General features: G+C 40.9%; 1 long non-coding RNA gene across 1 annotated transcript; it reads right to left on the reverse strand.

Annotated features, from left to right (window-relative positions):
- Window positions 1–8,519: 8,519 nt before the first annotated feature.
- On the reverse strand, window positions 8,520–13,709 carry LOC110346327 (uncharacterized). Its single transcript, XR_002390291.2, has 3 exons — window positions 13,606–13,709; window positions 12,099–12,324; window positions 8,520–9,740 (listed from the first exon to the last, which is right to left on the reverse strand). It is a non-coding gene; the product is annotated as an uncharacterized LOC110346327 (long non-coding RNA).
- Between the last annotated feature and the right edge of the window lie 1,954 nt (window positions 13,710–15,663).

Below are 15,663 nucleotides of genomic sequence, written 5' to 3' on the forward strand. Positions count from 1 at the left end.
CGCTGGTGCTCCCCTTCTGAGCTGGCGCGTGGAGGTCACTGTCCAGGTTGGGCCCAGGCTCCTGAGCTGTGTTCAAGGTACAATCCCCTCTGGAGCCTGCCTTGTCCCTGTGACCCAGAAGTGGCTGTCCCCTTGCTGAGCTCAGGACATGTCTGTCCCTGCTGTTCACTCTGTACGAAAGGGGGCAGTGACAGGGCGGCTTCAGTTTATGGGTTATACAGAGACACACCACTCTGAAACCTAGGACTGAGCATTAGGAGAAGATTAACTTGTCAACTACTCAGCAGGAAACTAAAAGAGTGCTGCTTCTCGGTCATGCAAAGTGTCCATTTTCTTGACTTTTTTTGTCTTTAATTCTTGGTTTCAATTCTTTGATACAACAGGGGCATGTGGTGGCTGTGGAACATTTTCTACTAAATAATTCATATTGCTCTTAAATATGTGTGTAAAAAGGCCTAGAGGTAACATTTGCAATGAAATATCTGTTCTTTACATTGGCAACTAAATAGGCAATGATTCTAGAATTTAAATAGTTCTATTTTTAGAAAAATGTTCGACAAGATTTAATCTAAATTTCAAAGCTTTCGATAAAAATTCTCAACTTCAAAAATTGATTTTAAAATTCTCTTAATTTTAATAATAAAAGCGATAGTGATTATTGCAGTGAAAAACACCTTGCTTTGAAAACATGATCCATTTTAATGTTTACATTGTGGCAATTGACATTTTTGTAAAGTACATGTTAAAATGGTATGTATTGGGAATGCAATTACACTCTTTTGAAAGATCCTTACAAATATGAGAAGATAAAACAGAAATACAAAATATGGTATTAGGCTCCAGAGAGGAAAAAAAGCTGGAGAGAGAGAAAGTAGAAAATCTTCAGAGAAATGGGACTGCATTCATTTTTAACAACTGCACACGCTACAAGTGAGAAGGCTTGCATACCCGAAAGCACTCATGTCATTATTAAAGCTGACAAAGGAAGACTGAACAGCAGTCAAGGTGTTCAACTGAGACAGGAAATGGAAGTGAAGATCTCAAGTAGTAACATTACATACCCACGACCTGAGTGCAACGTTGCTTCTGACGGTTATCGCAGCATAATATTTACAGAAAACAGTGGACAATTTTCAAGTTCACTAGAAATGATTTTGAAACTTGATGCGAGAGTACATATTTGACCAAAATACATACTCTGGATAAAAATTAAAGTAGTCTCTCTCTGGGGTAGAGAATTCAAAATAGGATTGTTTATGAGGAATAAGTGAGAAAAGAAAAAAATATGTAATATACCCAAATTAACTGGATTACACTATGGACAAGTCATATCGAATAACACTTAAAATACTTATCATTGGACTATCAGAAGAAAACAAAGAAGTTTAAATTAATGTTTTTAATTGGCTGTATGCATGCTGCAAACAAAAATTTTTCAATTTACTTTTAACTACATGTTTGCAGTACACCATGACCACATTTATTGTGGGAGATCTGTACATGTACATAAAAAACCCCTTTTGTCCCTTTTCCCTCCCCTTCTTCCAAGCACCCCACCCCCACCCCATTTACAAAAGCTGTATGGTATTTCCATTATTGTCCTTCAATTAATTCTATTTTTTCTTTAAATCCTTTCCCCCTTCTTTCTCTTCTTCCTCCCTCCCTAGTTCCCCTTCCCATTTGAACAAGTTCTTCCTACTTAATATCTATCCTCCCTCTTGTTCCTTATTTATACTTTGGATCTCTCACATAAGAGAAACAATGTGCTATTTAAACTTGTCTGGCTTTTTTCATTTAAGATTAAGGTCTTGAGATGCTTTCATTTACCTAAAATTGTCTCGTTTATTTTTATGGCAGAGTAGTACTCCATCGTATATAGATACCACATTTTTCTTTATCCATTCATCTGATGATGGGCATACGGGCTGTTTCCAAGATTTAGCTATTAAAATTGTGCTGCTGTAAACACGAGTATACATGCATCACTGTGGTATGATGACTAACACTTTCAGAAAGATACATAGAAGGGGAATAGCTGGGTCAAACAGAACTGCTAGTTTTAGTGTTGTTGTTTTTGATCTCCATACTGTTTTCCATAGTGGTTGTACCAATTTACACTCCCATCAGCAATGGAGAAGGGTTCCTTTTCCCCATAGCCTCACCAGCATTTGTTATTGATTTCTTGATGATAGCCATTCTTTTTGGAGATGATATCTCAGAATATTTTTAATTTGCATTTCTCAAATGACCAACAATGTTGGACATTTTTTCATGTATTTATTTGCTGTTTGTACTTTATCTGAGAACTGTCTGTTCATTTCAGATGGCCACTTTTGGATTGGGTCTTTAAAGTTGGGGGAGTCTAATTCTTTTGAGTGCTTTATATGTTCTAGATATTTGTCCTCTGAGGAGTAGCGGGCAAAAATTATCTCCTTTTCTGTAGGCTGACTCTTCACTGTTAGTGGTTTCTCTTGCTGCGCAGAAGCTTTTTAATTTGATGTGATCCCAGTTGTTGATTCTTTGTAATATCACCAGTGCAATCGGGGTTTTGTTCATAAAGTCTTTGCCTACACCTACATCTTCAAGAGTTTTACCTAATCTTCCAGCAGATTAAGTATTTATAGCAAACAATAATATTTTTGTATTTAAGTAGAGAATTAAAGAAAAATCTTGATTTTAGGCTTTGATGTAAAGCAGAGGTTTTATGGAAAGGAGTGGATAGGAAATATTTTAGTCTTTATAGCCAGGCTGTGCCTCTAGCTCTATCAGTTATTTCCTGTCCCAGGAAAATGCCAGGGTTGGTGCGAGTCAGGCAGAAGTGTGAGGATGCTGAAAGGGACTGTAGGGTCCCGGCCCAGGATGTGGGCATCCTGTTTTCAGATGCACACATTGAGGGGCCTCTGAGGACCAAGGGACCCAGAACTCAGTTCAACATCCTGCCACCAGCAAACCAAATCTAGCAGTGCCTGTGGCTCCTGATGTCTGACCAGCTCTTACTGCTGTTGCTTATTTTCTGAGGATATTTTAGGACTTTTATCATTTCACGGGATTCCCAAACCTTTTAAGAGGCTGAGGTTATTTGGCCACCTAAATCTTTACATTGCAATTCAATGTAGAGGAATTTCCTGGTTCTTCTGTTTTTTGTAGGTTTCTGTCTGGTCCAGTGCATCACCTTCATACTTCTGGAAGCAGGAACATGAAAAGAAAAATTTTAAAAAGCCCTCACACTTCAGAGTGGTTTCTATGCTAGCATAGCAGGCTGGCACGCTGATGAAAACAGACAGCAGAGTTACAAGTAAAAGTTAAAAAGTGGGGGATTTATTTTACGTTCAACAAAGAGCTTTGCTATTTTCTGCTAACACATGCAAAGTCTCCTTTGAAGTTATGGGGTGGGGGTGGGGGTGGAGGGCATGCTTTCCATTTTTCCTTTTCAGGCTGAGCTGGGCTGGCCTGGGCGAGGGAGCTTCAGAGCCAGCTGCAGAAGCCACTCAGCGCTTGAAGTTTGCCTCTGTCTCCTAGCAACCACCTTCTCCTGTGTTGGCCCTCACAGTGCAGGAAAGGGGTACACAGCTGTTCCTAATGAATATCAACACCCCATTTAAGCAGCTGCCGAGAAAGCAGAGGTTTCCAGAAGGTTTTTGAGTAACTGTAACAGGGCCACTGGTACCAGAGCAGCAGGGGTCTGGGTGCCAGGCTGGCAGTTGGCTTCTGGCTTCCAGGTCCTGTGGATACCTGCAGGGACCCCACAGGCTGCATCAATGAGGGGGCACATGGATCAGTCCCTTGGGATCAACTCTGGGACCAGAGGGGGCTCCTGGGATGAAACTGTAGTGGGGGGTCCCTCCTAGGCAGGTGCTAGGGCCAACACTGCCCCTGCCCCCCTTCCATTCAGCCCCAGGGCTGGGCCGCACCTGCCTCTCCCTACCCTGAAGGAGAGCATGTGTTCCCCACAAGGTGGCAGATGCCCCTGACATTGCTGTGTCAAACTGTGAGCCCAGTTACGAGGCCACTTGGTTTCTAAAGAAACCACAGAATTCTAGAGATGTTTTCAGTGGACCAAAATCTCCCAGAAAATAATTTTTCTCTTAACTAATCCTTTCCATTCATTTGAGACACAGGAGGGGCAGAATTTGAACCCTACCTCCTTGCTTAAATCTTCCCTTATCCTATTACTATTAGGAGCCTTGGAGATTGAACCCAGGACCCCACACGTTAGGCAAGCACCCTACCACTGAGCAATGCCTCAGCCCCCTCACATCCTGCTTCTAAAGCCTCACCCTCCCCTGGCCAAGTAAGCCTAGAGGACTGGAGGTCTTGGCCACTTTCCAGTCCCAGGCTGTCAGTGAGACCTGCTCATTCAGGCTCAAGGGGTACAGCTCTTCAAAGCCTGTCCCTACTGGGGCTCAGGTTCTTGGGAGAGAGCAGCCATGGAGGGGAGTGGGGTGGCAAAAGTCTTGATGACCAGGGTTTGCCACCGATGTTTACAGTTACTGCAACTGCTACAAGTGAGTCTGCTACAAGTATGCAAAGGAAGAAGGTAGAGTGTGTGAACCCTGTGGGGTGGAGGCGCGTGACCAGTGGTGTGGCCAGTCCACAGTGGGAAACCAGGCCTGCTATTGGTAGCTACTGTGCATCAGGGAAGGCTGACTTTCTCATAAAGAAAAAGCTAGAAAAAACTGGGTAAACTACAAATTTTTAAAAACTGATTTGTTTTGACTCTTTTCTAATGACATTTCTTCTAGTTACTTAGTAACTATATGCACAATCTATAAACCCATTGAGTTATTTTTATTGTAATTTTTGATCTAGAATGTCCACTTGATTTTTTATTCTAAATACCTAGTAATTCATCTATTTATCCTTTTTTCTACTTTTGGAATATATTAATCATATTTGTTTAAAAGTCCTTGTCCATTAATTCCAACATCTGTACCAGCTGTGGATCTATTTTTTGTCTGATTTAAAAAAAAAAAAAAGCTACCTGTGCATAATCTGTTGCATGTTTAGTGATATTTATCTTGTGCCAGACATTTTGATTAAAGCCTGCAAAGATTCCAGATAATCCAACTTCCCCCTTTCCTCTGTTAGACAGAAGCTAAGCTGAATCAGGGCTTTGATACACTTCTGGTGAGACTCAGGTTCCCTCTAGTTTATCTCTGTGTCTAGGATGTGACCCCTGGGGTTACCAACTGCGAACCCGGCAGATGTTTGCTTCCTTAGTCTGAAACACTGAGAGCCTGCTCTGCCTTCTGGGGTTTCTAGTTTAGGTTCTTAGCCTCTCAACTCAAAGCCTGTCAAGTCGTCTGAGGCCCCTCAAATCTTCACTTGTGTTACCTACTCTCTCACAAATCCCACAATACCTCTGCCCTCCAGCAGAGGGCTCGGGACAAATGTGGGTTCTTGGGCTGTGGCAGGTCCCAGAATTCCTAAGTGACTCAGGTAAAGGCGGCCAGGGGCTCCCAGTGTCCACACATCTTGCCCCCCTGTAGCATCATCTGCTGCCTTGTCTTTATTAAAGCACCTCCAGACCTAGGAAATTTCACTTACAGCTTGCCAGCTGACTCATCCTCTGTACACAGCTCAGAACTCAGAAATGTTTTGTGAGTGGAAAGTGACCACACACTTGAGACTTCTGAAGTCCCTGCCTCAGGACCACTGAAGGTTCTGCAGATTTTGCTGCACTCCACTCTATTAGGCAAGGCTCGTGTTCAAATGTCTCCCATACCTGGCCTTCCCTGCTCTTCTGTCCCTGTGCTCTGTGTGAGGCGGGGCATAAGCAGATGCCTGCCCCACATAGCCCATTTGTTCCTGAACTCCCCTGGGTATGTGGTTCCCACATCTAGACCATGAGAGAAATAGGAGGATGATTGCTTTTTGCTCCTAGGCCCGAGACTTATTCTCCAGTCCAACTTCACATGTAATATTTTAACCCTTGTTGTATTTTTAAATTTTTTATTGTTTTTGGTACCGGGGATCAAACTCGGGAACTTGCACTTACAAGGCAGGTGGCGGAACCACTGAACTAAATCCCGGGCCCTCTTGTTGTATTTTAAATGGGTCAAGCTTCAAGGGTACTAAATATATGTATCACCCACAAATTCATACATTGAAACTTAAATCCCAATTTGATAATATTTAGGGGCCCAAGGGAGGTGATTAGGTGAGAAAGGCTCTACCCTCATGAACGAGATTAGTTTCCTTATAAAAGAGGTTTGAGGGAGCCTTCTTGCCTTTCTGGGTGTGGATAATAGGAAGCCCCACCCTGGATGTGGATGGTACCAACGAATAGGCTTGTAGCCTTGGTGGAATATAAAGGGAAAAGGAGGCTGCTGCTTCCCTGCCTCCTGCCTGACATGCTATGGACTGTTTCTCCTCTACCACGCCCCTCTGTCATGCCACCCTGCCTTAAGAGCCAGCCGACTATGGACTGAAGCTATTAACTGTGAGCTGAAATAAGCATTTCCTACTTTAACTTGTGGGTATCAGGTACTTTGTCTCAGCAACAAAAAAGTAACTAAGACTTTTTATTATTTTATGGGTTTTTTGGGGGTGGTTTTGGGAATCAAACTCAGCCTTACACATACTAGGCAAATACTCTACCACTGAGGTACACCTCCAGCCCTATAAAATTATATGAATGTGGTAATCTATATCCTATTTAAAATAGACTGTCTTGAGCATAATGTAATCTTTCAAAGTCTCAACTTCTCTTCTCCTAGGTCTCACTACATAGCTCAGGTTGGCTTCAAATTTGCTATGTAACCCAGGCTGGCCTTGAAGTTGTGATCCTCCTGCCTCAGCCTCCTGACTGAAAGGATTACATGTGCGTGCTACCATACCTGGCACGTTCAGGATTTTCTATCTTCTTCTTGTTACCAGATACTCATGTCTGACAGGGGCTTCTCTCCAACCACCAGTTAAATATGTCTAGTCTTGTGTTGGCTAGGAAGCCAGATTACTAGTACTGTCATGACTGTGTGCTAAACAAGAATAAAGACATTCTGAGTGAGAAGCTCCTGAAAAGTCAAGTGACATTTCACTTTGAGTATGGATGTCACTATGGGCACACTGAGGGTCTACTCTGTTGAGTGGCCTCTGGTTCTGCCATCCCCACAGTTGGTCCCCATAGGTGTGAGGGGCTCATCAGTGGGGAGGAGGAGGAGCACTGGAGAATATGGCAACCCCGGCTCAGGAGGATTCTCCAGGTCAGGGTTTGTAAAGAGGTAACAATCGCGGGAGAGACAAGAGGACGCAGCTGGAACTACCTTAGAGGAGAAAAGTCTTGCTTGTCTTATTTATCGATCAGCTCACGCTTAGCAGTGACTCTGAACTGTTTTATTTGACACATCTTAAATACAGCACTGTCATAGTTTCCACCACGAGGTGAGCAGTGGGCCTTCTCAGGCTGAGGCCTGCATGCATAAGGCTGCTTTAGGAATTAAAAGAGTTTTCTCAGGGAGTCAACACAAAAGGAATTCAATTTATTTGGTAAAGCAACACAATTTTCAATGGCATTTATTAACTCTAGACAAATGAATTGTCAGCTTTGGAATCACCGGTAGCTTTGACAACATTAAATGTGTACAAATGTTGAGCCTATTCCCAGATGGCGTTATATGTGTTTTGGGAAAGATCCATGCAGGCGGGCCTACCAACCCTATTACACCAAAACGAGAAAAAGGAAATGACGGTACAACTTTAGTTTCCCTTGTTTTTATATTTAAAAAGGTTTTGTTCCATATAAAATTGTTGTAGTTTTATTTAGATATTTTCACAACTTATTGATCAGTGTAGCTTGCTATGTTTTAGGGGAATTGTCTTGTTTGTCCTATGAAGACACACGTGTGAGTTCTTATGTAAATATACAGAAAGTTGGCTACATTAGTCTAGAATTAGTGATAATAAGACTCTACAATTTTCCAAGGGCTCTAGACAAATCTACTTGAACCCATAGTATACAGAGTTCATTGCCGTGGAAGAAAGGGCTGACGCAGTAACCCTTGTGATTGACTAATTTCTTCCTTTCCCCTCTCCTTTCCTTCTTCCTCCCACTTTCTTGAACAGATTTATTGAGATATAATTCATCCATTTAAAGTAAAAATCAAGAGATTTAAATAACCTCAGGGATATGTGCACCGATCACCGTAGTCAACTTTAGGACATCTTCATCACCTCTAAACCCACCCCATACCTTTTAGCTATCACCCTCTTATTTCCTATAATGTCCAGTCCTAAGCAGCTACTAATCAACTTTCTGTCTCCATAGAATTGCCGATTCTGGTCATGCCACGTGAATGGAGCTCTGGGTTATGTAGCTATTGGAAGCACGGGTGGTCCTGGTTGATGGCCTCTCAGGAAGCCGCAGTTGAGATGTTGGCTGGGTCTACAGCTATCTAAAGACTCACTGTGGAATAGGGCATCCACATGATCGCTGGCAGAGGCCTCAGTTCCTCACCATGGAGGACTCTCCATAGACTGCTTGAATGTCCTCACAGAAGGGCAGGAGGCTCCCCCTAAACAAGTGGCATGACACAGAAGAAGAGGGTCTTATCACACATCTCTTGATTTAGTCTCAAAAGTTGCACAATATCACTTTCGCCTTATGCTATTTGTTAGAAGTGAGTCATTAAATATACACTTAGGGGAGGGAAGGACCCTACTTCTTGAAAGGATGAGGATCAAAGACTATGCAGACATATTTTATTATTAGTAATGTTTGCAGTACATGCACTCTAATCGTCTTGGAGAGTGGACACATGTACATAATACAGCCTTTTTCCTTTTTAAATCCCATTCCCCTGCCTTCCCATCTCCCTCCTCTAAATCCCCTATCCCCATTTTCATTCTTTTTTTTTGGTACCGGGGATCGAACTTGGGACCATGCACTTGGAAGGCAGGTGGCAGAACCACTGAGCTAAATCCCTGGCCCCCCATTTTCATTCTTTTAAAAAAATTTTTATTGGTACATTATAGGTATACAATACATTTACATTTATCATTGGGTGCTTGTACCTGTACATGATGTATCTCGGTTATTTTTTTCCCCATTACCGGTGCGCCCTTCACCCCCTCCACCTTTCCCTATTTACATAGATTTCATTTCCATTTTTTTTCTTCTCATAATTTTTCCTTTCCTTTCCCCTTCCCCTCCCACCACCCCTACACCTTTGGACCTTTTAATACTTCAAATTATCAATTATTCATTTTAATTATTTTAATCCTTATTTACACTTTCAGTTTCTCACATGAGAGAAACTATTCGGTATTTACACATGTGTCTTATTTATTTCACTTAAGAGTATGGTCTCAATATGCATCCATTTAGCTATTCATGACTCTAGTTTCTCGTTCTTAATGGCTGAGTAGTACTCCATCTTATAAAAAAACCACATCTTTATCCAGTTTCCAGTTGATGGGCACTTGGGCTGTTTCCAAGTTTTCACTATTACAAACTGTGCCACAATAAACATGGGTACACATATATCTCTGTGGTATGATTCTTTTAATTCTTTTGGGAAAATACCCAGCAGGGGAATAGCTGGGTCAAATGGGACCTCCAGCCCTAGTTCTTTGAGGTATCTCCACACTGATTTCCATAGTGGTTGCACCAGTCGACACTCCCACCAGTAGTGGAGCAGGGTTCCTCTTTCCCCACAGCCCCGCCAGCATTTGTTATTGGTTGATTTCTTGATAGCAGCCATTCTTTCTGGGGTGAGGTGGAATCTCAGTGTTGTTTTCATCTGCATCTCTCAAATGAAGGAAAACCATTTCTTTAAATCAGCAATAATTATGACACCTCTTCAGTATAACATTAAAAACATAAAACACAGGGCCGGAGATTTAGCTCAGTGGTTCTGCTGCCTGTCTCGCAAGTGCAAGGACCAGAGTTTGATTCCCGGTACAAAAACAAAACAAAACAAAACAAAAAAACGCATCTGAGCGCCTCTTACTGAAAAAAATAAAATGCAGGGCTGTGGATGTAGTTTAGTGATAGAGCACTTGCTTAGCACATGTTAGGCCCTGGATTTGGTCCTCAGCATTGCGTGGAAAAAAATCTAACAACTAAGAATACCACATGCTCCATAAAAATCTCTATAAAAGATATAAAAGAGCTGATAAATGGAGAGCTGTTCCATGTCCCAAAATGAGGCAACATATTACATACATGCTATTCCTTCCCTCCTCCAAGTATGGAAACATTTGGTATTTATTTATTGGTACTGGGGACCGAACTCGGGACCTTGTGTGCTTGTGAGGCAGGTGGCAGAACCATTGAGCTAAATGCCCGGCCCTGATATTTTTATAATGAAGATTTAATTTGAACTTTTTGAAAATTTTGCCAAGATTTATGTTAATTTTTTATAGAAAAAAATTGACACTTATAAACAGCTAAGCCCATTTTAACAAGCAAGCATAAATAGGGGTGCTTGCCTTATGAATATGAAGTTCACTACAGAGTTATATCTAAAATAGTGGCATATTGGCACAAAAAGAGTCTAGTGAACTGATGAAACAGAAATGAATGCGGAGAAAGATTTGAATGTGCAGGGGAACTTACTATAAGGTAAATGTAGTGCCAAGCGTGAGGACTGGTTGGCTTGTCATATAAATGGTGCAGGGAAAGTGACCATGATATGGTGATAAATACAACTGGGTGTCCACTAACCCTTCATAAAAATGCACTGGGATTCAGAACTAACTGTCAAAGTTAACCATCTTGTTATAGGAATCTGGAGTAGGGTTCTGGATTCTGCTTCTTTTTGGTACCAGGAGTTGAACCCAGGGCCTTTATGCTGAGCTTCAAAATAAAAAGGGCTGAGGGCCTGCCTTGCAAGCTCAAGGTTCCAAGTTTGATCCCCGGTACCAAAAAAAGGGGGAGGGGGCTGAGATTAAACTTTATGAATAGCCAGTGGGTGTGTAGAGACTGCCATAGCCATTTGGTAAGTCACTTTAGCACTATTTGGTAAAGCAAATATATTCATTCTCATGTGCATAACCATTCTAGTCCTGGTTGAATTTTCAAAAAAATTTCACAGGAGTTCATAAGTAGAATTATGTATGAGGATGTTTATCAAAGTATAATTTATAGTACAACAAGTTGGAGCTCTCTGGAGGTTTGAAGTAGAGAAGGTGGATAGATGGCTAACTTAGAAGGCACTATGCTCATGGACTGGAAGACTTAATGTTAAGATGACAATATTCATTTAATTGAGCTATAGGTTCATCAAACTCCTATCCAAGCCCCTATGGTTTTTCTGCAGAAATTGACAAGCTGATCCTATAATTCTTACCGTAACACAGAGGACATAGAATAGCCAATTATGCTGGTGGTGGGACTTTGGGCACAGGGGATTGAGGAGCTTAGAAAACCTGACAGCTAATATTGCACTCACTGATGAAACACTGATTATTATTCTCTGAAGATGTGTAACAAAACAAAGTTGTCCTATCTTGTCACCTACACTCAACAGTGTACCAGAAGTACTTTCCTTCAAATCTGAAGGAAAGTAAAACTATATTTTCAGGTGACATAATCTTATATGCAGACATTTTAAAGAATTCACATAAACTACTAGAATTAATGAACAATTTCTGTAAGTGTGACAGTTAAGCTTGTCTCCTTGATTGGCTTGGGAGCTGCCTAAGGGATTAATAAAGCACAGTTGTTATAACTTCTGTCTAGTCTAGATGTGTCCCCAAAGCCTCATGCAGTCATAGATGGGGCTTTTCATACATGGTTAGATCTAGAGTGTGTATACCAAGACTAAGGATGTGATGCTGGGATTGAGTCATGGTACAATATTAGGACTAAGGGTGGCCTACACTAAGTGTGAATGCTACCCACCCTAAGGGCAGTAGCCTGAATAGAATATAAAAGACAGAAAGAGGGCTATTATGCCTTGTTGCTTCTTTGCTGCTTTCTGCCTGCCATGAACTGTTTCTCCCCTATGATGCCCCTGTGCCATGCTGCCCTGCCTTAGAACCAGCCAACTATGAACTGAAACCTCTACAAACTGAGCTACAATAAATCTTTCCTCCTTTAACTTCAGGTGCTGGATATTTTGTCTCAGCAATGAGGAAAATAACTAAGACAACACCTCTGAATGTGTCTGGCTGGACCGTGGAAGTATAGCCTCAGGGTCCCTGGCCCCTTCCTCTTTAGCACTGTTTTCTTGCTCTGCTTTTCTGCCACCATGAACTAAGCATCTCTGCTCCACCATATTCTTCTGCAGTGTTGCTTCTGCTGTGTAGCCAGCTGGCTAAGGACTGAATCTCTTGAAACCATAAGCCTCCTTTAATATGTGGATGTCTGGTATTCAGTCCCTACAATGAAAAAAATGACACATAACAGGGTTGCAGGATACAAAGTCAATATTAAAAAAAATTTCTATACATTTGTACTTAACATTCCAAAAATAAAATTAAGATTATAATTTTGTCCCCTAGCTCACTTGCCTAGCATGTGCAAGGCCCTGGGTTTGATCCCTCACACAAGGAAGCTACACAGATGTATAAATTTACCCAGAAGTGTTGACTTGTACAGTTATAATTTAAAAAATCTCAGCAAGAGGAAAGGGGTGTGGCAGGGCCGATAAATCAAGACTGGCAATACAATTGTACCTCAGTGTTCTCAAGGAATTGGTTCCAGGATCCCCCTCAGATACCAAAATTGGTGGATACTCAAGTCCTTTCTGTAAAATGGTGAAGTGTTTTCATGCAACCTACTTACATTGTTTTATATACTTTAAATAATTTTTATATACTATTATTCATAATATTTGGGCCTGAATATTTGTTATACTGTATTGTTTAAGGAATAACAGCAAAAGTCTAAATATTCAGTATACATGCAAATTCTTCTAGAATATTTTTCATAATTGGTTAAATCCTTGGATATGGAATCTAAAGATACTGAAGACTTCTTATATGTTAATAGTTGTTGAGGCTCACATATTGGTAACAGGGACTCAACTATACTACTCCTTCTACTTTTGTGTATATTTGATAATTTTCATAATATAAAGTTTAAAAATAAACCAGTAATGTTCTAAGAAAATTGTGTAGCAAAAAAATATATAGTGGTAAGACTGTTTATGTATTCTAGATGTTAGTCCTCTGTCCAAGGAATAGCTGGCAAAAGTTTTGTAGGTGCCTCTTTATTAGCTGTTTCCTTTGCTGTGCAGAAGCTTGTCAATTTTATATGAGCCTATTTGTTGATTCTTGGGATTATTTCTTTGTGCCATTGGGGTTCCATTCAGAAAGTCTTTGTCTATGTCTAAGAATTTTACTAATACAGGGAAAAAAAATTTCAATTATCACTGGCCATTAGAGAAATGCAAATTAAAAATATTCTGAGACACCATCTTTCCCCAGAAACAATGGCCATCATCAAAAGATCAAATAACAAATGCTGTTGAGGATATGGGGAAAAGACTCTTCTACAATGTTAGTGGGGGTGTAAACTAGTACAACCACTATGGAAATCAGTATGGAGAGTCCTCAAAGAACTAAAAATAGAAATTCCACTTGCCCAGCTATTCCCCCCCTTCTAAGTATCTTCCCAAAGGAGTCATAAGTCATCATATTACAGGGATACATACATACCTATGTTTATAGCAGCACAACTTATAATAGATAAATCTTCAAAACAGCATATTTGTGCATCAACAGGTGAAAGGATAAGGAAAATGTATTTATATACAATAGAGTACTACTCTGCCATAAAGAAACATATGAGAATCTAAAAATACATATATGCAAATAAAGAGTGAAATAGAAGATAAACAGGAAATAGGGATAAGTTTATATAATACCCCAAATTACTTATTCCATTGTTTCAAAAATATTTTAATGTATATGCTAATTTGTTTCATTTATACTAATTTATTGAAAAGAAAGTTATGTATTATCTTTTTTTATGAGAATCTGTTTTGTCTATGACTTCTATTCTATTATGAAATTTTAGTTTTTCATGAAATAAAATGAAGAAGAATTATAATGTAAAATAAATATTGTCAAATAGGAAGAAAATGTTTAAATGGTTAGGGGGAACTGGGGTGGAGGAAGAGAAAGGAAAAGAAAATGAGAAAAGACAGAAAAAAATGGAAACAAAGCTTTTATAAATAAGGAGGGGAAGAGGGGTTGGAGAGAGAGAAATGGGGAAAAAAAGAATCAAGATATATCATGTACAGGTACAAATTCCCTATGATGAATGTGATCATTATGAATATCTAAAATGTACCAACATAATAAAAAAATAAGGCATCTAACAAAGTGTCAACAACAACAAAATTGCACATTGAAACTAACTGCATACAACTCTACTTATAAATTCATTCTAACCATTTGAGTTGTCTTTAGCCATCAATAAGAAAAATTTAAAAAATCCATATCACAAGTCATAGGTCTGTGCCCCAAATCCCCAAACACACAATGTTGCCAATGTGCAGCATCCCCATGGAAAAACAAACAAGATCACCCTTTGGATGACCCAAGACACTATACAGGTTGCCTGGCAAAAAGCCATCTGGGACCATTGGCTTTTCCTCCCTCAGTGGGAAGGATTGTGCATAGTGCCTGGAGACGTTGTGGGAAGTCAAGTCTATCAGAGCTGGCCTCCACCCTCCCCAGGACAGCCAAAGCTTAGACTCAACTATTTTCTCCTGTCTGCAAATCTGGCTCCTGGCCACCCTATGAAAATGCACAATGGCAAAAAGGAAGTTCCCCAGGGGAGTGCAAGACAAGGTATATTCAGCTGTGACCTGACTCCTGACCATTCCTTGGGGTTATAAGATCTCAGGGACCCCATATCTTCTCTTACAGACTTTCTGCTTATAAGTCTTTCCTCAAAGCCTGCTTTATATCTTTCCGTATCACTGTACGAGGTTCCTCATTCCACATTCACCCACATTCCACAGGTGGTAGCCAACTGGGAGCGCATAGAACTTGTTCTGATTATTACCCTTTGAGAACAGAGTGGCCAGTTAGGCCATCCTGGGTGTGGGAGGTGTACCTGCTGAGGGCAATGGCAGACAGTGGCCGAGTTGGGATTGCAAGTAACCAGGTGGTTATGAGATTTATTTCCTTGTACTGTGGGAGCCATAGAGGAGTTGTTCTAACCTAATAGTAAGGTTATGGAAGACAAGACTGCCCATAATCCTACTCCTTTTCTTGAAAACATTTTCAATGTTTTAGGACAAGAAGGAAATGACAAAGGAAGCCTTAGGCTTAGGCCACCATCATAGTGGTGGAATCATTGCCCCCATGTTGACCTAAAATCTCTTAATATGCAATGTGGCAACTGGAGAACCAACAACAGGGGAAAGAAGCGAGTTGAGCTCCATCATTACCACCAGCAGCCAGAGGAGGGGCTAGGAATCTGTTGATTTATGGGACGTGAAGGGACCGCATCAGAGAATTTAGGTGAAATTAGAGATAGGTAATGGTTGGCGAGTTAGTGCAAGGTCCCCTGCTGCCACATGGGTGGTCTAGAGCTACGTGATTCTTGAATTGGGTGCCACGGTCCTGGCATCCACATACCTACAGAGGAGATCTCTCCCAGACCTTGAGTGTAACATGGAATTCTCCTGGTGCGGTGGCCATTTGAGGCAAACCGGTATTTTAGTATTGTTATGTGACGATCCTGAGCAGCAGAAGGAACTC

This window comes from Heterocephalus glaber, unplaced genomic scaffold (genome assembly GCF_053883595.1).
Source record: "Heterocephalus glaber isolate CG9 unplaced genomic scaffold, H.glaber_assembly_v1.0 deba00001608, whole genome shotgun sequence".
Lineage (NCBI taxonomy): Eukaryota > Metazoa > Chordata > Mammalia > Rodentia > Bathyergidae > Heterocephalus > Heterocephalus glaber.